At 45.4% G+C, this 20,700-nt stretch overlaps 39 non-coding genes across 39 annotated transcripts; all 39 read right to left on the bottom strand.

The window, feature by feature from the left end:
- Positions 1-369: 369 nt before the first annotated feature.
- Positions 370-488, bottom strand: LOC144984725 (5S ribosomal RNA). Its single transcript, XR_013648548.1, has one exon. It is a non-coding gene; the product is annotated as a 5S ribosomal RNA (ribosomal RNA).
- Positions 489-895: 407 nt separating this feature from the next.
- Positions 896-1,014, bottom strand: LOC144984726 (5S ribosomal RNA). The gene has a single exon (XR_013648549.1). It is a non-coding gene; the product is annotated as a 5S ribosomal RNA (ribosomal RNA).
- Positions 1,015-1,433: 419 nt separating this feature from the next.
- On the bottom strand, positions 1,434-1,552 carry LOC144984727 (5S ribosomal RNA). The gene has a single exon (XR_013648550.1). It is a non-coding gene; the product is annotated as a 5S ribosomal RNA (ribosomal RNA).
- A 423-nt stretch (positions 1,553-1,975) lies between these two features.
- Positions 1,976-2,094, bottom strand: LOC144985990 (5S ribosomal RNA). The gene has a single exon (XR_013649820.1). It is a non-coding gene; the product is annotated as a 5S ribosomal RNA (ribosomal RNA).
- A 407-nt stretch (positions 2,095-2,501) lies between these two features.
- Positions 2,502-2,620, bottom strand: LOC144984728 (5S ribosomal RNA). The gene has a single exon (XR_013648551.1). It is a non-coding gene; the product is annotated as a 5S ribosomal RNA (ribosomal RNA).
- Positions 2,621-3,027: 407 nt separating this feature from the next.
- LOC144984729 (5S ribosomal RNA) lies at positions 3,028-3,146 on the bottom strand. The gene has a single exon (XR_013648552.1). It is a non-coding gene; the product is annotated as a 5S ribosomal RNA (ribosomal RNA).
- A 407-nt stretch (positions 3,147-3,553) lies between these two features.
- LOC144984730 (5S ribosomal RNA) lies at positions 3,554-3,672 on the bottom strand. The gene has a single exon (XR_013648553.1). It is a non-coding gene; the product is annotated as a 5S ribosomal RNA (ribosomal RNA).
- A 407-nt stretch (positions 3,673-4,079) lies between these two features.
- Positions 4,080-4,198, bottom strand: LOC144984731 (5S ribosomal RNA). Its single transcript, XR_013648554.1, has one exon. It is a non-coding gene; the product is annotated as a 5S ribosomal RNA (ribosomal RNA).
- A 407-nt stretch (positions 4,199-4,605) lies between these two features.
- LOC144984732 (5S ribosomal RNA) lies at positions 4,606-4,724 on the bottom strand. Its single transcript, XR_013648555.1, has one exon. It is a non-coding gene; the product is annotated as a 5S ribosomal RNA (ribosomal RNA).
- A 407-nt stretch (positions 4,725-5,131) lies between these two features.
- LOC144984734 (5S ribosomal RNA) lies at positions 5,132-5,250 on the bottom strand. Its single transcript, XR_013648557.1, has one exon. It is a non-coding gene; the product is annotated as a 5S ribosomal RNA (ribosomal RNA).
- A 419-nt stretch (positions 5,251-5,669) lies between these two features.
- On the bottom strand, positions 5,670-5,788 carry LOC144984735 (5S ribosomal RNA). Its single transcript, XR_013648558.1, has one exon. It is a non-coding gene; the product is annotated as a 5S ribosomal RNA (ribosomal RNA).
- Positions 5,789-6,211: 423 nt separating this feature from the next.
- LOC144985991 (5S ribosomal RNA) lies at positions 6,212-6,330 on the bottom strand. The gene has a single exon (XR_013649821.1). It is a non-coding gene; the product is annotated as a 5S ribosomal RNA (ribosomal RNA).
- A 407-nt stretch (positions 6,331-6,737) lies between these two features.
- LOC144984736 (5S ribosomal RNA) lies at positions 6,738-6,856 on the bottom strand. Its single transcript, XR_013648559.1, has one exon. It is a non-coding gene; the product is annotated as a 5S ribosomal RNA (ribosomal RNA).
- A 407-nt stretch (positions 6,857-7,263) lies between these two features.
- LOC144984737 (5S ribosomal RNA) lies at positions 7,264-7,382 on the bottom strand. The gene has a single exon (XR_013648560.1). It is a non-coding gene; the product is annotated as a 5S ribosomal RNA (ribosomal RNA).
- Positions 7,383-7,789: 407 nt separating this feature from the next.
- Positions 7,790-7,908, bottom strand: LOC144984738 (5S ribosomal RNA). The gene has a single exon (XR_013648561.1). It is a non-coding gene; the product is annotated as a 5S ribosomal RNA (ribosomal RNA).
- A 407-nt stretch (positions 7,909-8,315) lies between these two features.
- LOC144984739 (5S ribosomal RNA) lies at positions 8,316-8,434 on the bottom strand. Its single transcript, XR_013648562.1, has one exon. It is a non-coding gene; the product is annotated as a 5S ribosomal RNA (ribosomal RNA).
- Positions 8,435-8,841: 407 nt separating this feature from the next.
- Positions 8,842-8,960, bottom strand: LOC144984740 (5S ribosomal RNA). The gene has a single exon (XR_013648563.1). It is a non-coding gene; the product is annotated as a 5S ribosomal RNA (ribosomal RNA).
- Positions 8,961-9,367: 407 nt separating this feature from the next.
- LOC144984741 (5S ribosomal RNA) lies at positions 9,368-9,486 on the bottom strand. The gene has a single exon (XR_013648564.1). It is a non-coding gene; the product is annotated as a 5S ribosomal RNA (ribosomal RNA).
- Positions 9,487-9,893: 407 nt separating this feature from the next.
- LOC144984742 (5S ribosomal RNA) lies at positions 9,894-10,012 on the bottom strand. Its single transcript, XR_013648565.1, has one exon. It is a non-coding gene; the product is annotated as a 5S ribosomal RNA (ribosomal RNA).
- Positions 10,013-10,435: 423 nt separating this feature from the next.
- LOC144985992 (5S ribosomal RNA) lies at positions 10,436-10,554 on the bottom strand. Its single transcript, XR_013649822.1, has one exon. It is a non-coding gene; the product is annotated as a 5S ribosomal RNA (ribosomal RNA).
- Positions 10,555-10,979: 425 nt separating this feature from the next.
- LOC144985993 (5S ribosomal RNA) lies at positions 10,980-11,098 on the bottom strand. The gene has a single exon (XR_013649823.1). It is a non-coding gene; the product is annotated as a 5S ribosomal RNA (ribosomal RNA).
- A 425-nt stretch (positions 11,099-11,523) lies between these two features.
- Positions 11,524-11,642, bottom strand: LOC144984743 (5S ribosomal RNA). Its single transcript, XR_013648566.1, has one exon. It is a non-coding gene; the product is annotated as a 5S ribosomal RNA (ribosomal RNA).
- Positions 11,643-12,047: 405 nt separating this feature from the next.
- LOC144984745 (5S ribosomal RNA) lies at positions 12,048-12,166 on the bottom strand. The gene has a single exon (XR_013648568.1). It is a non-coding gene; the product is annotated as a 5S ribosomal RNA (ribosomal RNA).
- Positions 12,167-12,573: 407 nt separating this feature from the next.
- On the bottom strand, positions 12,574-12,692 carry LOC144984746 (5S ribosomal RNA). Its single transcript, XR_013648569.1, has one exon. It is a non-coding gene; the product is annotated as a 5S ribosomal RNA (ribosomal RNA).
- Positions 12,693-13,099: 407 nt separating this feature from the next.
- On the bottom strand, positions 13,100-13,218 carry LOC144984747 (5S ribosomal RNA). The gene has a single exon (XR_013648570.1). It is a non-coding gene; the product is annotated as a 5S ribosomal RNA (ribosomal RNA).
- Positions 13,219-13,624: 406 nt separating this feature from the next.
- Positions 13,625-13,743, bottom strand: LOC144984748 (5S ribosomal RNA). The gene has a single exon (XR_013648571.1). It is a non-coding gene; the product is annotated as a 5S ribosomal RNA (ribosomal RNA).
- A 407-nt stretch (positions 13,744-14,150) lies between these two features.
- Positions 14,151-14,269, bottom strand: LOC144986231 (5S ribosomal RNA). The gene has a single exon (XR_013650061.1). It is a non-coding gene; the product is annotated as a 5S ribosomal RNA (ribosomal RNA).
- A 423-nt stretch (positions 14,270-14,692) lies between these two features.
- Positions 14,693-14,811, bottom strand: LOC144985994 (5S ribosomal RNA). The gene has a single exon (XR_013649824.1). It is a non-coding gene; the product is annotated as a 5S ribosomal RNA (ribosomal RNA).
- A 425-nt stretch (positions 14,812-15,236) lies between these two features.
- Positions 15,237-15,355, bottom strand: LOC144985995 (5S ribosomal RNA). The gene has a single exon (XR_013649825.1). It is a non-coding gene; the product is annotated as a 5S ribosomal RNA (ribosomal RNA).
- Positions 15,356-15,762: 407 nt separating this feature from the next.
- LOC144984749 (5S ribosomal RNA) lies at positions 15,763-15,881 on the bottom strand. The gene has a single exon (XR_013648572.1). It is a non-coding gene; the product is annotated as a 5S ribosomal RNA (ribosomal RNA).
- A 406-nt stretch (positions 15,882-16,287) lies between these two features.
- LOC144984750 (5S ribosomal RNA) lies at positions 16,288-16,406 on the bottom strand. Its single transcript, XR_013648573.1, has one exon. It is a non-coding gene; the product is annotated as a 5S ribosomal RNA (ribosomal RNA).
- A 428-nt stretch (positions 16,407-16,834) lies between these two features.
- On the bottom strand, positions 16,835-16,953 carry LOC144984751 (5S ribosomal RNA). Its single transcript, XR_013648574.1, has one exon. It is a non-coding gene; the product is annotated as a 5S ribosomal RNA (ribosomal RNA).
- A 407-nt stretch (positions 16,954-17,360) lies between these two features.
- LOC144984752 (5S ribosomal RNA) lies at positions 17,361-17,479 on the bottom strand. The gene has a single exon (XR_013648575.1). It is a non-coding gene; the product is annotated as a 5S ribosomal RNA (ribosomal RNA).
- A 407-nt stretch (positions 17,480-17,886) lies between these two features.
- LOC144984753 (5S ribosomal RNA) lies at positions 17,887-18,005 on the bottom strand. The gene has a single exon (XR_013648576.1). It is a non-coding gene; the product is annotated as a 5S ribosomal RNA (ribosomal RNA).
- A 407-nt stretch (positions 18,006-18,412) lies between these two features.
- LOC144984754 (5S ribosomal RNA) lies at positions 18,413-18,531 on the bottom strand. Its single transcript, XR_013648577.1, has one exon. It is a non-coding gene; the product is annotated as a 5S ribosomal RNA (ribosomal RNA).
- Positions 18,532-18,938: 407 nt separating this feature from the next.
- LOC144984756 (5S ribosomal RNA) lies at positions 18,939-19,057 on the bottom strand. Its single transcript, XR_013648579.1, has one exon. It is a non-coding gene; the product is annotated as a 5S ribosomal RNA (ribosomal RNA).
- Positions 19,058-19,464: 407 nt separating this feature from the next.
- On the bottom strand, positions 19,465-19,583 carry LOC144984757 (5S ribosomal RNA). The gene has a single exon (XR_013648580.1). It is a non-coding gene; the product is annotated as a 5S ribosomal RNA (ribosomal RNA).
- A 407-nt stretch (positions 19,584-19,990) lies between these two features.
- On the bottom strand, positions 19,991-20,109 carry LOC144984758 (5S ribosomal RNA). The gene has a single exon (XR_013648581.1). It is a non-coding gene; the product is annotated as a 5S ribosomal RNA (ribosomal RNA).
- Positions 20,110-20,518: 409 nt separating this feature from the next.
- Positions 20,519-20,637, bottom strand: LOC144984759 (5S ribosomal RNA). Its single transcript, XR_013648582.1, has one exon. It is a non-coding gene; the product is annotated as a 5S ribosomal RNA (ribosomal RNA).
- Positions 20,638-20,700: the final 63 nt, after the last annotated feature.

The raw sequence follows: 20,700 nt of genomic DNA on the forward strand, positions 1-20,700 counted from the left end.
CTCAAGGTTTTCCTGCTTAAAGCTACAGGCTTGCCATTGTGTCCTCCTGATTAACACACCTGCTGACTAGACACACCCACCTGCTGCAAAAACCATGCCATTTCACCTCTCCTCTGCAAAATCAGCCTTGGTTTAAACACACACAAAGTCTGAACAGAAACACTGCTAACATCTGCTCATTGTAACAGGTGGGTGTAATTAGGCTAAAGGTTATGCATTGACACCTTGATTCTGATTGCTCTGAAGCTACCTGATTACTTTACATGAGGCAAAAGTTGTTTATTAAAAAAAAAAAAAAAAAAACCTTAGGTGAACTTTGAAGCAGATTTTGGAAGAACACCCTCTGCTGGTTGGGAGGAAAAGATGGAAAACTTACAGCACCTGGTATTCCCAAGCGGTCTCCCATCCAGGTACTAACCAGGCCCAACCCTGTTTGGCTTCCGAGATCGGACGAGATCGGGCGGGTCCAGAGTGGTGTGGCCGTAAGCACTTGCCAGTGTCCAGCAAAGCCTCTTGGCCACTCAATCTCAAGGTTTTCCTGCTTAAAGCTACAGGCTTGCCATTGTGTCCTCCTGATTAACACACCTGCTGACTAGACACACCCACCTGCTGCAAAAACCATGCCATTTCACCTCTCCTCTGCAAAATCAGCCTTGGTTTAAACACACACAAAGTCTGAACAGAAACACTGCTAACATCTGCTCATTGTAACAGGTGGGTGTAATTAGGCTAAAGGTTATGCATTGACACCTTGATTCTGATTGCTCTGAAGCTACCTGATTACTTTACATGAGGCAAAAGTTGTTTATTAAAAAAAAAAAAAAAAAAACCTTAGGTGAACTTTGAAGCAGATTTTGGAAGAACACCCTCTGCTGGTTGGGAGGAAAAGATGGAAAACTTACAGCACCTGGTATTCCCAAGCGGTCTCCCATCCAGGTACTAACCAGGCCCAACCCTGTTTGGCTTCCGAGATCGGACGAGATCGGGCGGGTCCAGAGTGGTGTGGCCGTAAGCACTTGCCAGTGTCCAGCAAAGCCTCTTGGCCAGTGAATCTCAAAGTTTTCCTGCTTAAACTTCCAAGCATGCCATCGTGTCCTTCTGATTAACACACCTGCTGATTAGACACACCCACCTGCTGCAAAAACCATGCCATTTCACCTCTCCTCTGCAAAATCAGCCTTGGTTTAAACACACACAAAGTCTGAACAGAAACACTGCTAACATCTGCTCATTATAACAGGTGGGTGTAATTAGGCTAAAGGTTATGCATTGACACCTTGATTCTGATTGCTCTGAAGCTACCTGATTACTTTACATGAGGCAAAAGTTGTTTATTAAAAAAAAAAAAAAAAAAAAAAAAAAAAAAACCTTAGGTGAACTTTGAAGCAGATTTTGGAAGAACACCCTCTGCTGGTTGGGAGGAAAAGATGGAAAACTTACAGCACCTGGTATTCCCAAGCGGTCTCCCATCCAGGTACTAACCAGGCCCAACCCTGTTTGGCTTCCGAGATCGGACGAGATCGGGCGGGTCCAGAGTGGTGTGGCCGTAAGCACTTGCCAGTGTCCAGCAAAGCCTCTTGGCCAGCGAATTTCAAAGTTTTCCAGCTTAAAGCTCCAGGCATTTCATCGTGTCCTTCTGATTAACACACCTGCTGATTGGACACACCCACCTGCTGCAAAAACCATGCCATTTCAGCTCACCTCTGCAAAAACAGCCTTGGTTACACTCACAAAGTCTGAACAGAAACACTGCTAACATCTGCTCATTATAACAGGTGGGTGTAATTAGGCTAAAAGTTATGCATTGACACCTTGATTCTGATTGCTCTGAAGCTACCTGATTACTTTACATGAGGCAAAAGTTGTTTATTAAAAAAAAAAAAAAGAAAAAAAAAGAAAAAGAAAAAAACCTTAGGTGAACTTTGAAGCAGATTTTGGAAGAACACCCTCTGCTGGTTGGGAGGAAAAGATGGAAAACTTACAGCACCTGGTATTCCCAAGCGGTCTCCCATCCAGGTACTAACCAGGCCCAACCCTGATTGGCTTCCGAGATCGGACGAGATCGGGCGGGTCCAGAGTGGTGTGGCCGTAAGCACTTGCCAGTGTCCAGCAAAGCCTCTTGGCCACTCAATCTCAAGGTTTTCCTGCTTAAAGCTACAGGCTTGCCATTGTGTCCTCCTGATTAACACACCTGCTGACTAGACACACCCACCTGCTGCAAAAACCATGCCATTTCACCTCTCCTCTGCAAAATCAGCCTTGGTTTAAACACACACAAAGTCTGAACAGAAACACTGCTAACATCTGCTCATTGTAACAGGTGGGTGTAATTAGGCTAAAGGTTATGCATTGACACCTTGATTCTGATTGCTCTGAAGCTACCTGATTACTTTACATGAGGCAAAAGTTGTTTATTAAAAAAAAAAAAAAAAAAACCTTAGGTGAACTTTGAAGCAGATTTTGGAAGAACACCCTCTGCTGGTTGGGAGGAAAAGATGGAAAACTTACAGCACCTGGTATTCCCAAGCGGTCTCCCATCCAGGTACTAACCAGGCCCAACCCTGTTTGGCTTCCGAGATCGGACGAGATCGGGCGGGTCCAGAGTGGTGTGGCCGTAAGCACTTGCCAGTGTCCAGCAAAGCCTCTTGGCCACTCAATCTCAAGGTTTTCCTGCTTAAAGCTACAGGCTTGCCATTGTGTCCTCCTGATTAACACACCTGCTGACTAGACACACCCACCTGCTGCAAAAACCATGCCATTTCACCTCTCCTCTGCAAAATCAGCCTTGGTTTAAACACACACAAAGTCTGAACAGAAACACTGCTAACATCTGCTCATTGTAACAGGTGGGTGTAATTAGGCTAAAGGTTATGCATTGACACCTTGATTCTGATTGCTCTGAAGCTACCTGATTACTTTACATGAGGCAAAAGTTGTTTATTAAAAAAAAAAAAAAAAAAACCTTAGGTGAACTTTGAAGCAGATTTTGGAAGAACACCCTCTGCTGGTTGGGAGGAAAAGATGGAAAACTTACAGCACCTGGTATTCCCAAGCGGTCTCCCATCCAGGTACTAACCAGGCCCAACCCTGTTTGGCTTCCGAGATCGGACGAGATCGGGCGGGTCCAGAGTGGTGTGGCCGTAAGCACTTGCCAGTGTCCAGCAAAGCCTCTTGGCCACTCAATCTCAAGGTTTTCCTGCTTAAAGCTACAGGCTTGCCATTGTGTCCTCCTGATTAACACACCTGCTGACTAGACACACCCACCTGCTGCAAAAACCATGCCATTTCACCTCTCCTCTGCAAAATCAGCCTTGGTTTAAACACACACAAAGTCTGAACAGAAACACTGCTAACATCTGCTCATTGTAACAGGTGGGTGTAATTAGGCTAAAGGTTATGCATTGACACCTTGATTCTGATTGCTCTGAAGCTACCTGATTACTTTACATGAGGCAAAAGTTGTTTATTAAAAAAAAAAAAAAAAAAACCTTAGGTGAACTTTGAAGCAGATTTTGGAAGAACACCCTCTGCTGGTTGGGAGGAAAAGATGGAAAACTTACAGCACCTGGTATTCCCAAGCGGTCTCCCATCCAGGTACTAACCAGGCCCAACCCTGTTTGGCTTCCGAGATCGGACGAGATCGGGCGGGTCCAGAGTGGTGTGGCCGTAAGCACTTGCCAGTGTCCAGCAAAGCCTCTTGGCCACTCAATCTCAAGGTTTTCCTGCTTAAAGCTACAGGCTTGCCATTGTGTCCTCCTGATTAACACACCTGCTGACTAGACACACCCACCTGCTGCAAAAACCATGCCATTTCACCTCTCCTCTGCAAAATCAGCCTTGGTTTAAACACACACAAAGTCTGAACAGAAACACTGCTAACATCTGCTCATTGTAACAGGTGGGTGTAATTAGGCTAAAGGTTATGCATTGACACCTTGATTCTGATTGCTCTGAAGCTACCTGATTACTTTACATGAGGCAAAAGTTGTTTATTAAAAAAAAAAAAAAAAAAACCTTAGGTGAACTTTGAAGCAGATTTTGGAAGAACACCCTCTGCTGGTTGGGAGGAAAAGATGGAAAACTTACAGCACCTGGTATTCCCAAGCGGTCTCCCATCCAGGTACTAACCAGGCCCAACCCTGTTTGGCTTCCGAGATCGGACGAGATCGGGCGGGTCCAGAGTGGTGTGGCCGTAAGCACTTGCCAGTGTCCAGCAAAGCCTCTTGGCCACTCAATCTCAAGGTTTTCCTGCTTAAAGCTACAGGCTTGCCATTGTGTCCTCCTGATTAACACACCTGCTGACTAGACACACCCACCTGCTGCAAAAACCATGCCATTTCACCTCTCCTCTGCAAAATCAGCCTTGGTTTAAACACACACAAAGTCTGAACAGAAACACTGCTAACATCTGCTCATTGTAACAGGTGGGTGTAATTAGGCTAAAGGTTATGCATTGACACCTTGATTCTGATTGCTCTGAAGCTACCTGATTACTTTACATGAGGCAAAAGTTGTTTATTAAAAAAAAAAAAAAAAAAACCTTAGGTGAACTTTGAAGCAGATTTTGGAAGAACACCCTCTGCTGGTTGGGAGGAAAAGATGGAAAACTTACAGCACCTGGTATTCCCAAGCGGTCTCCCATCCAGGTACTAACCAGGCCCAACCCTGTTTGGCTTCCGAGATCGGACGAGATCGGGCGGGTCCAGAGTGGTGTGGCCGTAAGCACTTGCCAGTGTCCAGCAAAGCCTCTTGGCCACTCAATCTCAAGGTTTTCCTGCTTAAAGCTACAGGCTTGCCATTGTGTCCTCCTGATTAACACACCTGCTGACTAGACACACCCACCTGCTGCAAAAACCATGCCATTTCACCTCTCCTCTGCAAAATCAGCCTTGGTTTAAACACACACAAAGTCTGAACAGAAACACTGCTAACATCTGCTCATTGTAACAGGTGGGTGTAATTAGGCTAAAGGTTATGCATTGACACCTTGATTCTGATTGCTCTGAAGCTACCTGATTACTTTACATGAGGCAAAAGTTGTTTATTAAAAAAAAAAAAAAAAAAACCTTAGGTGAACTTTGAAGCAGATTTTGGAAGAACACCCTCTGCTGGTTGGGAGGAAAAGATGGAAAACTTACAGCACCTGGTATTCCCAAGCGGTCTCCCATCCAGGTACTAACCAGGCCCAACCCTGTTTGGCTTCCGAGATCGGACGAGATCGGGCGGGTCCAGAGTGGTGTGGCCGTAAGCACTTGCCAGTGTCCAGCAAAGCCTCTTGGCCAGTGAATCTCAAAGTTTTCCTGCTTAAACTTCCAAGCATGCCATCGTGTCCTTCTGATTAACACACCTGCTGATTAGACACACCCACCTGCTGCAAAAACCATGCCATTTCACCTCTCCTCTGCAAAATCAGCCTTGGTTTAAACACACACAAAGTCTGAACAGAAACACTGCTAACATCTGCTCATTATAACAGGTGGGTGTAATTAGGCTAAAGGTTATGCATTGACACCTTGATTCTGATTGCTCTGAAGCTACCTGATTACTTTACATGAGGCAAAAGTTGTTTATTAAAAAAAAAAAAAAAAAAAAAAAAAAAAAAACCTTAGGTGAACTTTGAAGCAGATTTTGGAAGAACACCCTCTGCTGGTTGGGAGGAAAAGATGGAAAACTTACAGCACCTGGTATTCCCAAGCGGTCTCCCATCCAGGTACTAACCAGGCCCAACCCTGTTTGGCTTCCGAGATCGGACGAGATCGGGCGGGTCCAGAGTGGTGTGGCCGTAAGCACTTGCCAGTGTCCAGCAAAGCCTCTTGGCCAGCGAATTTCAAAGTTTTCCAGCTTAAAGCTCCAGGCATTTCATCGTGTCCTTCTGATTAACACACCTGCTGATTGGACACACCCACCTGCTGCAAAAACCATGCCATTTCAGCTCACCTCTGCAAAAACAGCCTTGGTTACACTCACAAAGTCTGAACAGAAACACTGCTAACATCTGCTCATTATAACAGGTGGGTGTAATTAGGCTAAAAGTTATGCATTGACACCTTGATTCTGATTGCTCTGAAGCTACCTGATTACTTTACATGAGGCAAAAGTTGTTTATTAAAAAAAAAAAAAAGAAAAAAAAAGAAAAAGAAAAAAACCTTAGGTGAACTTTGAAGCAGATTTTGGAAGAACACCCTCTGCTGGTTGGGAGGAAAAGATGGAAAACTTACAGCACCTGGTATTCCCAAGCGGTCTCCCATCCAGGTACTAACCAGGCCCAACCCTGATTGGCTTCCGAGATCGGACGAGATCGGGCGGGTCCAGAGTGGTGTGGCCGTAAGCACTTGCCAGTGTCCAGCAAAGCCTCTTGGCCACTCAATCTCAAGGTTTTCCTGCTTAAAGCTACAGGCTTGCCATTGTGTCCTCCTGATTAACACACCTGCTGACTAGACACACCCACCTGCTGCAAAAACCATGCCATTTCACCTCTCCTCTGCAAAATCAGCCTTGGTTTAAACACACACAAAGTCTGAACAGAAACACTGCTAACATCTGCTCATTGTAACAGGTGGGTGTAATTAGGCTAAAGGTTATGCATTGACACCTTGATTCTGATTGCTCTGAAGCTACCTGATTACTTTACATGAGGCAAAAGTTGTTTATTAAAAAAAAAAAAAAAAAAACCTTAGGTGAACTTTGAAGCAGATTTTGGAAGAACACCCTCTGCTGGTTGGGAGGAAAAGATGGAAAACTTACAGCACCTGGTATTCCCAAGCGGTCTCCCATCCAGGTACTAACCAGGCCCAACCCTGTTTGGCTTCCGAGATCGGACGAGATCGGGCGGGTCCAGAGTGGTGTGGCCGTAAGCACTTGCCAGTGTCCAGCAAAGCCTCTTGGCCACTCAATCTCAAGGTTTTCCTGCTTAAAGCTACAGGCTTGCCATTGTGTCCTCCTGATTAACACACCTGCTGACTAGACACACCCACCTGCTGCAAAAACCATGCCATTTCACCTCTCCTCTGCAAAATCAGCCTTGGTTTAAACACACACAAAGTCTGAACAGAAACACTGCTAACATCTGCTCATTGTAACAGGTGGGTGTAATTAGGCTAAAGGTTATGCATTGACACCTTGATTCTGATTGCTCTGAAGCTACCTGATTACTTTACATGAGGCAAAAGTTGTTTATTAAAAAAAAAAAAAAAAAAACCTTAGGTGAACTTTGAAGCAGATTTTGGAAGAACACCCTCTGCTGGTTGGGAGGAAAAGATGGAAAACTTACAGCACCTGGTATTCCCAAGCGGTCTCCCATCCAGGTACTAACCAGGCCCAACCCTGTTTGGCTTCCGAGATCGGACGAGATCGGGCGGGTCCAGAGTGGTGTGGCCGTAAGCACTTGCCAGTGTCCAGCAAAGCCTCTTGGCCACTCAATCTCAAGGTTTTCCTGCTTAAAGCTACAGGCTTGCCATTGTGTCCTCCTGATTAACACACCTGCTGACTAGACACACCCACCTGCTGCAAAAACCATGCCATTTCACCTCTCCTCTGCAAAATCAGCCTTGGTTTAAACACACACAAAGTCTGAACAGAAACACTGCTAACATCTGCTCATTGTAACAGGTGGGTGTAATTAGGCTAAAGGTTATGCATTGACACCTTGATTCTGATTGCTCTGAAGCTACCTGATTACTTTACATGAGGCAAAAGTTGTTTATTAAAAAAAAAAAAAAAAAAACCTTAGGTGAACTTTGAAGCAGATTTTGGAAGAACACCCTCTGCTGGTTGGGAGGAAAAGATGGAAAACTTACAGCACCTGGTATTCCCAAGCGGTCTCCCATCCAGGTACTAACCAGGCCCAACCCTGTTTGGCTTCCGAGATCGGACGAGATCGGGCGGGTCCAGAGTGGTGTGGCCGTAAGCACTTGCCAGTGTCCAGCAAAGCCTCTTGGCCACTCAATCTCAAGGTTTTCCTGCTTAAAGCTACAGGCTTGCCATTGTGTCCTCCTGATTAACACACCTGCTGACTAGACACACCCACCTGCTGCAAAAACCATGCCATTTCACCTCTCCTCTGCAAAATCAGCCTTGGTTTAAACACACACAAAGTCTGAACAGAAACACTGCTAACATCTGCTCATTGTAACAGGTGGGTGTAATTAGGCTAAAGGTTATGCATTGACACCTTGATTCTGATTGCTCTGAAGCTACCTGATTACTTTACATGAGGCAAAAGTTGTTTATTAAAAAAAAAAAAAAAAAAACCTTAGGTGAACTTTGAAGCAGATTTTGGAAGAACACCCTCTGCTGGTTGGGAGGAAAAGATGGAAAACTTACAGCACCTGGTATTCCCAAGCGGTCTCCCATCCAGGTACTAACCAGGCCCAACCCTGTTTGGCTTCCGAGATCGGACGAGATCGGGCGGGTCCAGAGTGGTGTGGCCGTAAGCACTTGCCAGTGTCCAGCAAAGCCTCTTGGCCACTCAATCTCAAGGTTTTCCTGCTTAAAGCTACAGGCTTGCCATTGTGTCCTCCTGATTAACACACCTGCTGACTAGACACACCCACCTGCTGCAAAAACCATGCCATTTCACCTCTCCTCTGCAAAATCAGCCTTGGTTTAAACACACACAAAGTCTGAACAGAAACACTGCTAACATCTGCTCATTGTAACAGGTGGGTGTAATTAGGCTAAAGGTTATGCATTGACACCTTGATTCTGATTGCTCTGAAGCTACCTGATTACTTTACATGAGGCAAAAGTTGTTTATTAAAAAAAAAAAAAAAAAAACCTTAGGTGAACTTTGAAGCAGATTTTGGAAGAACACCCTCTGCTGGTTGGGAGGAAAAGATGGAAAACTTACAGCACCTGGTATTCCCAAGCGGTCTCCCATCCAGGTACTAACCAGGCCCAACCCTGTTTGGCTTCCGAGATCGGACGAGATCGGGCGGGTCCAGAGTGGTGTGGCCGTAAGCACTTGCCAGTGTCCAGCAAAGCCTCTTGGCCACTCAATCTCAAGGTTTTCCTGCTTAAAGCTACAGGCTTGCCATTGTGTCCTCCTGATTAACACACCTGCTGACTAGACACACCCACCTGCTGCAAAAACCATGCCATTTCACCTCTCCTCTGCAAAATCAGCCTTGGTTTAAACACACACAAAGTCTGAACAGAAACACTGCTAACATCTGCTCATTGTAACAGGTGGGTGTAATTAGGCTAAAGGTTATGCATTGACACCTTGATTCTGATTGCTCTGAAGCTACCTGATTACTTTACATGAGGCAAAAGTTGTTTATTAAAAAAAAAAAAAAAAAAACCTTAGGTGAACTTTGAAGCAGATTTTGGAAGAACACCCTCTGCTGGTTGGGAGGAAAAGATGGAAAACTTACAGCACCTGGTATTCCCAAGCGGTCTCCCATCCAGGTACTAACCAGGCCCAACCCTGTTTGGCTTCCGAGATCGGACGAGATCGGGCGGGTCCAGAGTGGTGTGGCCGTAAGCACTTGCCAGTGTCCAGCAAAGCCTCTTGGCCACTCAATCTCAAGGTTTTCCTGCTTAAAGCTACAGGCTTGCCATTGTGTCCTCCTGATTAACACACCTGCTGACTAGACACACCCACCTGCTGCAAAAACCATGCCATTTCACCTCTCCTCTGCAAAATCAGCCTTGGTTTAAACACACACAAAGTCTGAACAGAAACACTGCTAACATCTGCTCATTGTAACAGGTGGGTGTAATTAGGCTAAAGGTTATGCATTGACACCTTGATTCTGATTGCTCTGAAGCTACCTGATTACTTTACATGAGGCAAAAGTTGTTTATTAAAAAAAAAAAAAAAAAAACCTTAGGTGAACTTTGAAGCAGATTTTGGAAGAACACCCTCTGCTGGTTGGGAGGAAAAGATGGAAAACTTACAGCACCTGGTATTCCCAAGCGGTCTCCCATCCAGGTACTAACCAGGCCCAACCCTGTTTGGCTTCCGAGATCGGACGAGATCGGGCGGGTCCAGAGTGGTGTGGCCGTAAGCACTTGCCAGTGTCCAGCAAAGCCTCTTGGCCAGCGAATTTCAAAGTTTTCCAGCTTAAAGCTCCAGGCATTTCATCGTGTCCTTCTGATTAACACACCTGCTGATTGGACACACCCACCTGCTGCAAAAACCATGCCATTTCAGCTCACCTCTGCAAAAACAGCCTTGGTTACACTCACAAAGTCTGAACAGAAACACTGCTAACATCTGCTCATTATAACAGGTGGGTGTAATTAGGCTAAAAGTTATGCATTGACACCTTGATTCTGATTGCTCTGAAGCTACCTGATTACTTTACATGAGGCAAAAGTTGTTTATTAAAAAAAAAAAAAAGAAAAAAAAAGAAAAAGAAAAAAACCTTAGGTGAACTTTGAAGCAGATTTTGGAAGAACACCCTCTGCTGGTTGGGAGGAAAAGATGGAAAACTTACAGCACCTGGTATTCCCAAGCGGTCTCCCATCCAGGTACTAACCAGGCCCAACCCTGATTGGCTTCCGAGATCGGACGAGATCGGGCGGGTCCAGAGTGGTGTGGCCGTAAGCACTTGCCAGTGTCCAGCAAAGCCTCTTGGCCAGTGAATCTCAAAGTTTTCCTGCTTAAACTTCCAAGCATGCCATCGTGTCCTTCTGATTAACACACCTGCTGATTAGACACACCCACCTGCTGCAAAAACCATGCCATTTCACCTCTCCTCTGCAAAATCAGCCTTGGTTTAAACACACACAAAGTCTGAACAGAAACACTGCTAACATCTGCTCATTATAACAGGTGGGTGTAATTAGGCTAAAGGTTATGCATTGACACCTTGATTCTGATTGCTCTGAAGCTACCTGATTACTTTACATGAGGCAAAAGTTGTTTATTAAAAAAAAAAAAAAGAAAAAAAAGAAAAAGAAAAAAACCTTAGGTGAACTTTGAAGCAGATTTTGGAAGAACACCCTCTGCTGGTTGGGAGGAAAAGATGGAAAACTTACAGCACCTGGTATTCCCAAGCGGTCTCCCATCCAGGTACTAACCAGGCCCAACCCTGATTGGCTTCCGAGATCGGACGAGATCGGGCGGGTCCAGAGTGGTGTGGCCGTAAGCACTTGCCAGTGTCCAGCAAAGCCTCTTGGCCAGTGAATCTCAAAGTTTTCCTGCTTAAACTTCCAAGCATGCCATCGTGTCCTTCTGATTAACACACCTGCTGATTAGACACACCCACCTGCTGCAAAAACCATGCCATTTCACCTCTCCTCTGCAAAATCAGCCTTGGTTTAAACACACACAAAGTCTGAACAGAAACACTGCTAACATCTGCTCATTATAACAGGTGGGTGTAATTAGGCTAAAGGTTATGCATTGACACCTTGATTCTGATTGCTCTGAAGCTACCTGATTACTTTACATGAGGCAAAAGTTGTTTATTAAAAAAAAAAAAAAGAAAAAAAAGAAAAAGAAAAAAACCTTAGGTGAACTTTGAAGCAGATTTTGGAAGAACACCCTCTGCTGGTTGGGAGGAAAAGATGGAAAACTTACAGCACCTGGTATTCCCAAGCGGTCTCCCATCCAGGTACTAACCAGGCCCAACCCTGTTTGGCTTCCGAGATCGGACGAGATCGGGCGGGTCCAGAGTGGTGTGGCCGTAAGCACTTGCCAGTGTCCAGCAAAGCCTCTTGGCCACTCAATCTCAAGGTTTTCCTGCTTAAAGCTACAGGCTTGCCATTGTGTCCTCCTGATTAACACACCTGCTGACTAGACACACCCACCTGCTGCAAAAACCATGCCATTTCACCTCTCCTCTGCAAAATCAGCCTTGGTTTAAACACACACAAAGTCTGAACAGAAACACTGCTAACATCTGCTCATTGTAACAGGTGGGTGTAATTAGGCTAAAGGTTATGCATTGACACCTTGATTCTGATTGCTCTGAAGCTACCTGATTACTTTACATGAGGCAAAAGTTGTTTATTAAAAAAAAAAAAAAAAACCTTAGGTGAACTTTGAAGCAGATTTTGGAAGAACACCCTCTGCTGGTTGGGAGGAAAAGATGGAAAACTTACAGCACCTGGTATTCCCAAGCGGTCTCCCATCCAGGTACTAACCAGGCCCAACCCTGTTTGGCTTCCGAGATCGGACGAGATCGGGCGGGTCCAGAGTGGTGTGGCCGTAAGCACTTGCCAGTGTCCAGCAAAGCCTCTTGGCCACTCAATCTCAAGGTTTTCCTGCTTAAAGCTACAGGCTTGCCATTGTGTCCTCCTGATTAACACACCTGCTGACTAGACACACCCACCTGCTGCAAAAACCATGCCATTTCACCTCTCCTCTGCAAAATCAGCCTTGGTTTAAACACACACAAAGTCTGAACAGAAACACTGCTAACATCTGCTCATTGTAACAGGTGGGTGTAATTAGGCTAAAGGTTATGCATTGACACCTTGATTCTGATTGCTCTGAAGCTACCTGATTACTTTACATGAGGCAAAAGTTGTTTATTAAAAAAAAAAAAAAAAAAACCTTAGGTGAACTTTGAAGCAGATTTTGGAAGAACACCCTCTGCTGGTTGGGAGGAAAAGATGGAAAACTTACAGCACCTGGTATTCCCAAGCGGTCTCCCATCCAGGTACTAACCAGGCCCAACCCTGTTTGGCTTCCGAGATCGGACGAGATCGGGCGGGTCCAGAGTGGTGTGGCCGTAAGCACTTGCCAGTGTCCAGCAAAGCCTCTTGGCCACTCAATCTCAAGGTTTTCCTGCTTAAAGCTACAGGCTTGCCATTGTGTCCTCCTGATTAACACACCTGCTGACTAGACACACCCACCTGCTGCAAAAACCATGCCATTTCACCTCTCCTCTGCAAAATCAGCCTTGGTTTAAACACACACAAAGTCTGAACAGAAACACTGCTAACATCTGCTCATTGTAACAGGTGGGTGTAATTAGGCTAAAGGTTATGCATTGACACCTTGATTCTGATTGCTCTGAAGCTACCTGATTACTTTACATGAGGCAAAAGTTGTTTATTAAAAAAAAAAAAAAAAAAACCTTAGGTGAACTTTGAAGCAGATTTTGGAAGAACACCCTCTGCTGGTTGGGAGGAAAAGATGGAAAACTTACAGCACCTGGTATTCCCAAGCGGTCTCCCATCCAGGTACTAACCAGGCCCAACCCTGTTTGGCTTCCGAGATCGGACGAGATCGGGCGGGTCCAGAGTGGTGTGGCCGTAAGCACTTGCCAGTGTCCAGCAAAGCCTCTTGGCCACTCAATCTCAAGGTTTTCCTGCTTAAAGCTACAGGCTTGCCATTGTGTCCTCCTGATTAACACACCTGCTGACTAGACACACCCACCTGCTGCAAAAACCATGCCATTTCACCTCTCCTCTGCAAAATCAGCCTTGGTTTAAACACACACAAAGTCTGAACAGAAACACTGCTAACATCTGCTCATTGTAACAGGTGGGTGTAATTAGGCTAAAGGTTATGCATTGACACCTTGATTCTGATTGCTCTGAAGCTACCTGATTACTTTACATGAGGCAAAAGTTGTTTATTAAAAAAAAAAAAAAAAAACCTTAGGTGAACTTTGAAGCAGATTTTGGAAGAACACCCTCTGCTGGTTGGGAGGAAAAGATGGAAAACTTACAGCACCTGGTATTCCCAAGCGGTCTCCCATCCAGGTACTAACCAGGCCCAACCCTGTTTGGCTTCCGAGATCGGACGAGATCGGGCGGGTCCAGAGTGGTGTGGCCGTAAGCACTTGCCAGTGTCCAGCAAAGCCTCTTGGCCACTCAATCTCAAGGTTTTCCTGCTTAAAGCTACAGGCTTGCCATTGTGTCCTCCTGATTAACACACCTGCTGACTAGACACACCCACCTGCTGCAAAAACCATGCCATTTCACCTCTCCTCTGCAAAATCAGCCTTGGTTTAAACACACACAAAGTCTGAACAGAAACACTGCTAACATCTGCTCATTGTAACAGGTGGGTGTAATTAGGCTAAAGGTTATGCATTGACACCTTGATTCTGATTGCTCTGAAGCTACCTGATTACTTTACATGAGGCAAAAGTTGTTTATTAAAAAAAAAAAAAAAAAAACCTTAGGTGAACTTTGAAGCAGATTTTGGAAGAACACCCTCTGCTGGTTGGGAGGAAAAGATGGAAAACTTACAGCACCTGGTATTCCCAAGCGGTCTCCCATCCAGGTACTAACCAGGCCCAACCCTGTTTGGCTTCCGAGATCGGACGAGATGGGGCGGGTCCAGAGTGGTGTGGCCGTAAGCACTTGCCAGTGTCCAGCAAAGCCTCTTGGCCAGCGAATTTCAAAGTTTTCCAGCTTAAAGCTCCAGGCATTTCATCGTGTCCTTCTGATTAACACACCTGCTGATTGGACACACCCACCTGCTGCAAAAACCATGCCATTTCAGCTCACCTCTGCAAAAACAGCCTTGGTTACACTCACAAAGTCTGAACAGAAACACTGCTAACATCTGCTCATTATAACAGGTGGGTGTAATTAGGCTAAAAGTTATGCATTGACACCTTGATTCTGATTGCTCTGAAGCTACCTGATTACTTTACATGAGGCAAAAGTTGTTTATTAAAAAAAAAAAAAAGAAAAAAAAAGAAAAAGAAAAAAACCTTAGGTGAACTTTGAAGCAGATTTTGGAAGAACACCCTCTGCTGGTTGGGAGGAAAAGATGGAAAACTTACAGCACCTGGTATTCCCAAGCGGTCTCCCATCCAGGTACTAACCAGGCCCAACCCTGATTGGCTTCCGAGATCGGACGAGATCGGGCGGGTCCAGAGTGGTGTGGCCGTAAGCACTTGCCAGTGTCCAGCAAAGCCTCTTGGCCAGTGAATCTCAAAGTTTTCCTGCTTAAACTTCCAAGCATGCCATCGTGTCCTTCTGATTAACACACCTGCTGATTAGACACACCCACCTGCTGCAAAAACCATGCCATTTCACCTCTCCTCTGCAAAATCAGCCTTGGTTTAAACACACACAAAGTCTGAACAGAAACACTGCTAACATCTGCTCATTATAACAGGTGGGTGTAATTAGGCTAAAGGTTATGCATTGACACCTTGATTCTGATTGCTCTGAAGCTACCTGATTACTTTACATGAGGCAAAAGTTGTTTATTAAAAAAAAAAAGAAGAAAAAAAAGAAAAAGAAAAAAACCTTAGGTGAACTTTGAAGCAGATTTTGGAAGAACACCCTCTGCTGGTTGGGAGGAAAAGATGGAAAACTTACAGCACCTGGTATTCCCAAGCGGTCTCCCATCCAGGTACTAACCAGGCCCAACCCTGATTGGCTTCCGAGATCGGACGAGATCGGGCGGGTCCAGAGTGGTGTGGCCGTAAGCACTTGCCAGTGTCCAGCAAAGCCTCTTGGCCAGTGAATCTCAAAGTTTTCCTGCTTAAACTTCCAAGCATGCCATCGTGTCCTTCTGATTAACACACCTGCTGATTAGACACACCCACCTGCTGCAAAAACCATGCCATTTCAGCTCACCTCTGCAAAATCAGCCTTGGTTTAAACACACACAAAGTCTGAACAGAAACACTGCTAACATCTGCTCATTATAACAGGTGGGTGTAATTAGGCTAAAGGTTATGCATTGACACCTTGATTCTGATTGCTCTGAAGCTACCTGATTACTTTACATGAGGCAAAAGTTGTTTATTAAAAAAAAAAAAAAAAAAACCTTAGGTGAACTTTGAAGCAGATTTTGGAAGAACACCCTCTGCTGGTTGGGAGGAAAAGATGGAAAACTTACAGCACCTGGTATTCCCAAGCGGTCTCCCATCCAGGTACTAACCAGGCCCAACCCTGTTTGGCTTCCGAGATCGGACGAGATCGGGCGGGTCCAGAGTGGTGTGGCCGTAAGCACTTGCCAGTGTCCAGCAAAGCCTCTTGGCCACTCAATCTCAAGGTTTTCCTGCTTAAAGCTACAGGCTTGCCATTGTGTCCTCCTGATTAACACACCTGCTGACTAGACACACCCACCTGCTGCAAAAACCATGCCATTTCACCTCTCCTCTGCAAAATCAGCCTTGGTTTAAACACACACAAAGTCTGAACAGAAACACTGCTAACATCTGCTCATTGTAACAGGTGGGTGTAATTAGGCTAAAGGTTATGCATTGACACCTTGATTCTGATTGCTCTGAAGCTACCTGATTACTTTACATGAGGCAAAAGTTGTTTATTAAAAAAAAAAAAAAAAAACCTTAGGTGAACTTTGAAGCAGATTTTGGAAGAACACCCTCTGCTGGTTGGGAGGAAAAGATGGAAAACTTACAGCACCTGGTATTCCCAAGCGGTCTCCCATCCAGGTACTAACCAGGCCCAACCCTGTTTGGCTTCCGAGATCGGACGAGATCGGGCGGGTCCAGAGTGGTGTGGCCGTAAGCACTTGCCAGTGTCCAGCAAAGCCTCTTGGCCACTCAATCTCAAGGTTTTCCTGCTTAAAGCTACAGGCTTGCCATTGTGTCCTCCTGATTAACACACCTGCTGACTAGACACACCCACCTGCTGCAAAAACCATGCCATTTCACCTCTCCTCTGCAAAATCAGCCTTGGTTTAAACACACACAAAGTCTGAACAGAAACACTGCTAACATCTGCTCATTGTAACAGGTGGGTGTAATTAGGCTAAAGGTTATGCATTGACACCTTGATTCTGATTGCTCTGAAGCTACCTGATTACTTTACATGAGGCAAAAGTTGTTTATTAAAAAAAAAAAAAAAAAAAAGAAAAAGAAAAAGAAAAAAACCTTAGGTGAACTTTGAAGCAGATTTTGGAAGAACACCCTCTGCTGGTTGGGAGGAAGAGATGGAAAACTTACAGCACCTGGTATTCCCAAGCGGTCTCCCATCCAGGTACTAACCAGGCCCAACCCTGTTTGGCTTCCGAGATCGGACGAGATCGGGCGGGTCCAGAGTGGTGTGGCCGTAAGCACTTGCCAGTGTCCAGCAAAGCCTCTTGGCCACTCAATCTCAAGGTTTTCCTGCTTAAAGCTACAGGCTTGCCATTGTGTCCTCCTGATTAACACACCTGCTGACTAGACACACCCACCTGCTGCAAAAACCATGCCATTTCACCTCTCCTCTGCAAAATCAGCCTTGGTTTAAACACACACAAAGTCTGAACAGAAACACTGCTAACATCTGCTCATTGTAACAGGTGGGTGTAATTAGGCTAAAGGTTATGCATTGACACCTTGATTCTGATTGCTCTGAAGCTACCTGATTACTTTACATGAGGCAAAAGTTGTTTATTAAAAAAAAAAAAAAAAAAACCTTAGGTGAACTTTGAAGCAGATTTTGGAAGAACACCCTCTGCTGGTTGGGAGGAAAAGATGGAAAACTTACAGCACCTGGTATTCCCAAGCGGTCTCCCATCCAGGTACTAACCAGGCCCAACCCTGTTTGGCTTCCGAGATCGGACGAGATCGGGCGGGTCCAGAGTGGTGTGGCCGTAAGCACTTGCCAGTGTCCAGCAAAGCCTCTTGGCCACTCAATCTCAAGGTTTTCCTGCTTAAAGCTACAGGCTTGCCATTGTGTCCTCCTGATTAACACACCTGCTGACTAGACACACCCACCTGCTGCAAAAACCATGCCATTTCACCTCTCCTCTGCAAAATCAGCCTTGGTTTAAACACACACAAAGTCTGAACAGAAACACTGCTAACATCTGCTCATTGTAACAGGTGGGTGTAATTAGGCTAAAGGTTATGCATTGACACCTTGATTCTGATTGCTCTGAAGCTACCTGATTACTTTACATGAGGCAAAAGTTGTTTATTAAAAAAAAAAAAAAAAAAACCTTAGGTGAACTTTGAAGCAGATTTTGGAAGAACACCCTCTGCTGGTTGGGAGGAAAAGATGGAAAACTTACAGCACCTGGTATTCCCAAGCGGTCTCCCATCCAGGTACTAACCAGGCCCAACCCTGTTTGGCTTCCGAGATCGGACGAGATCGGGCGGGTCCAGAGTGGTGTGGCCGTAAGCACTTGCCAGTGTCCAGCAAAGCCTCTTGGCCACTCAATCTCAAGGTTTTCCTGCTTAAAGCTACAGGCTTGCCATTGTGTCCTCCTGATTAACACACCTGCTGACTAGACACACCCACCTGCTGCAAAAACCATGCCATTTCACCTCTCCTCTGCAAAATCAGCCTTGGTTTAAACACACACAAAGTCTGAACAGAAACACTGCTAACATCTGCTCATTGTAACAGGTGGGTGTAATTAGGCTAAAGGTTATGCATTGACACCTTGATTCTGATTGCTCTGAAGCTACCTGATTACTTTACATGAGGCAAAAGTTGTTTATTAAAAAAAAAAAAAAAAAAACCTTAGGTGAACTTTGAAGCAGATTTTGGAAGAACACCCTCTGCTGGTTGGGAGGAAAAGATGGAAAACTTACAGCACCTGGTATTCCCAAGCGGTCTCCCATCCAGGTACTAACCAGGCCCAACCCTGTTTGGCTTCCGAGATCGGACGAGATCGGGCGGGTCCAGAGTGGTGTGGCCGTAAGCACTTGCCAGTGTCCAGCAAAGCCTCTTGGCCACTCAATCTCAAGGTTTTCCTGCTTAAAGCTACAGGCTTGCCATTGTGTCCTCCTGATTAACACACCTGCTGACTAGACACACCCACCTGCTGCAAAAACCATGCCATTTCACCTCTCCTCTGCAAAATCAGCCTTGGTTTAAACACACACAAAGTCTGAACAGAAACACTGCTAACATCTGCTCATTGTAACAGGTGGGTGTAATTAGGCTAAAGGTTATGCATTGACACCTTGATTCTGATTGCTCTGAAGCTACCTGATTACTTTACATGAGGCAAAAGTTGTTTATTAAAAAAAAAAAAAAAAAAACCTTAGGTGAACTTTGAAGCAGATTTTGGAAGAACACCCTCTGCTGGTTGGGAGGAAAAGATGGAAAACTTACAGCACCTGGTATTCCCAAGCGGTCTCCCATCCAGGTACTAACCAGGCCCAACCCTGTTTGGCTTCCGAGATCGGACGAGATCGGGCGGGTCCAGAGTGGTGTGGCCGTAAGCACTTGCCAGTGTCCAGCAAAGCCTCTTGGCCACTCAATCTCAAGGTTTTCCTGCTTAAAGCTACAGGCTTGCCATTGTGTCCTCCTGATTAACACACCTGCTGACTAGACACACCCACCTGCTGCAAAAACCATGCCATTTCACCTCTCCTCTGCAAAATCAGCCTTGGTTTAAACACACACAAAGTCTGAACAGAAACACTGCTAACATCTGCTCATTGTAACAGGTGGGTGTAATTAGGCTAAAGGTTATGCATTGACACCTTGATTCTGATTGCTCTGAAGCTACCTGATTACTTTACATGAGGCAAAAGTTGTTTATTAAAAAAAAAAAAAAAAAAACCTTAGGTGAACTTTGAAGCAGATTTTGGAAGAACACCCTCTGCTGGTTGGGAGGAAAAGATGGAAAACTTACAGCACCTGGTATTCCCAAGCGGTCTCCCATCCAGGTACTAACCAGGCCCAACCCTGTTTGGCTTCCGAGATCGGACGAGATCGGGCGGGTCCAGAGTGGTGTGGCCGTAAGCACTTGCCAGTGTCCAGCAAAGCCTCTTGGCCACTCAATCTCAAGGTTTTCCTGCTTAAAGCTACAGGCTTGCCATTGTGTCCTCCTGATTAACACACCTGCTGACTAGACACACCCACCTGCTGCAAAAACCATGCCATTTCACCTCTCCTCTGCAAAATCAGCCTTGGTTTAAACACACACAAAGTCTGAACAGAAACACTGCTAACATCTGCTCATTGTAACAGGTGGGTGTAATTAGGCTAAAGGTTATGCATTGACACCTTGATTCTGATTGCTCTGAAGCTACCTGATTACTTTACATGAGGCAAAAGTTGTTTATTAAAAAAAAAAAAAAAAAAACCTTAGGTGAACTTTGAAGCAGATTTTGGAAGAACACCCTCTGCTGGTTGGGAGGAAAAGATGGAAAACTTACAGCACCTGGTATTCCCAAGCGGTCTCCCATCCAGGTACTAACCAGGCCCAACCCTGTTTGGCTTCCGAGATCGGACGAGATCGGGCGGGTCCAGAGTGGTGTGGCCGTAAGCACTTGCCAGTGTCCAGCAAAGCCTCTTGGCCACTCAATCTCAAGGTTTTCCTGCTTAAAGCTACAGGCTTGCCATTGTGTCCTCCTGATTAACACACCTGCTGACTAGACACACCCACCTGCTGCAAAAACCATGCCATTTCACCTCTCCTCTGCAAAATCAGCCTTGGTTTAAACACACACAAAGTCTGAACAGAAACACTGCTAACATCTGCTCATTGTAACAGGTGGGTGTAATTAGGCTAAAGGTTATGCATTGACACCTTGATTCTGATTGCTCTGAAGCTACCTGATTACTTTACATGAGGCAAAAGTTGTTTATTAAAAAAAAAAAAAAAAAAAAACCTTAGGTGAACTTTGAAGCAGATTTTGGAAGAACACCCTCTGCTGGTTGGGAGGAAAAGATGGAAAACTTACAGCACCTGGTATTCCCAAGCGGTCTCCCATCCAGGTACTAACCAGGCCCAACCCTGTTTGGCTTCCGAGATCGGACGAGATCGGGCGGGTCCAGAGTGGTGTGGCCGTAAGCACTTGCCAGTGTCCAGCAAAGCCTCTTGGCCACTCAATCTCAAGGTTTTCCTGCTTAAAGCTA

Source organism: Oryzias latipes, chromosome 16 (assembly GCF_053564925.1).
Source record: "Oryzias latipes strain Hd-rR chromosome 16, Olatipes_Hd-rR_3.1".
Taxonomy (NCBI): Eukaryota; Metazoa; Chordata; class Actinopteri; order Beloniformes; family Adrianichthyidae; genus Oryzias; species Oryzias latipes.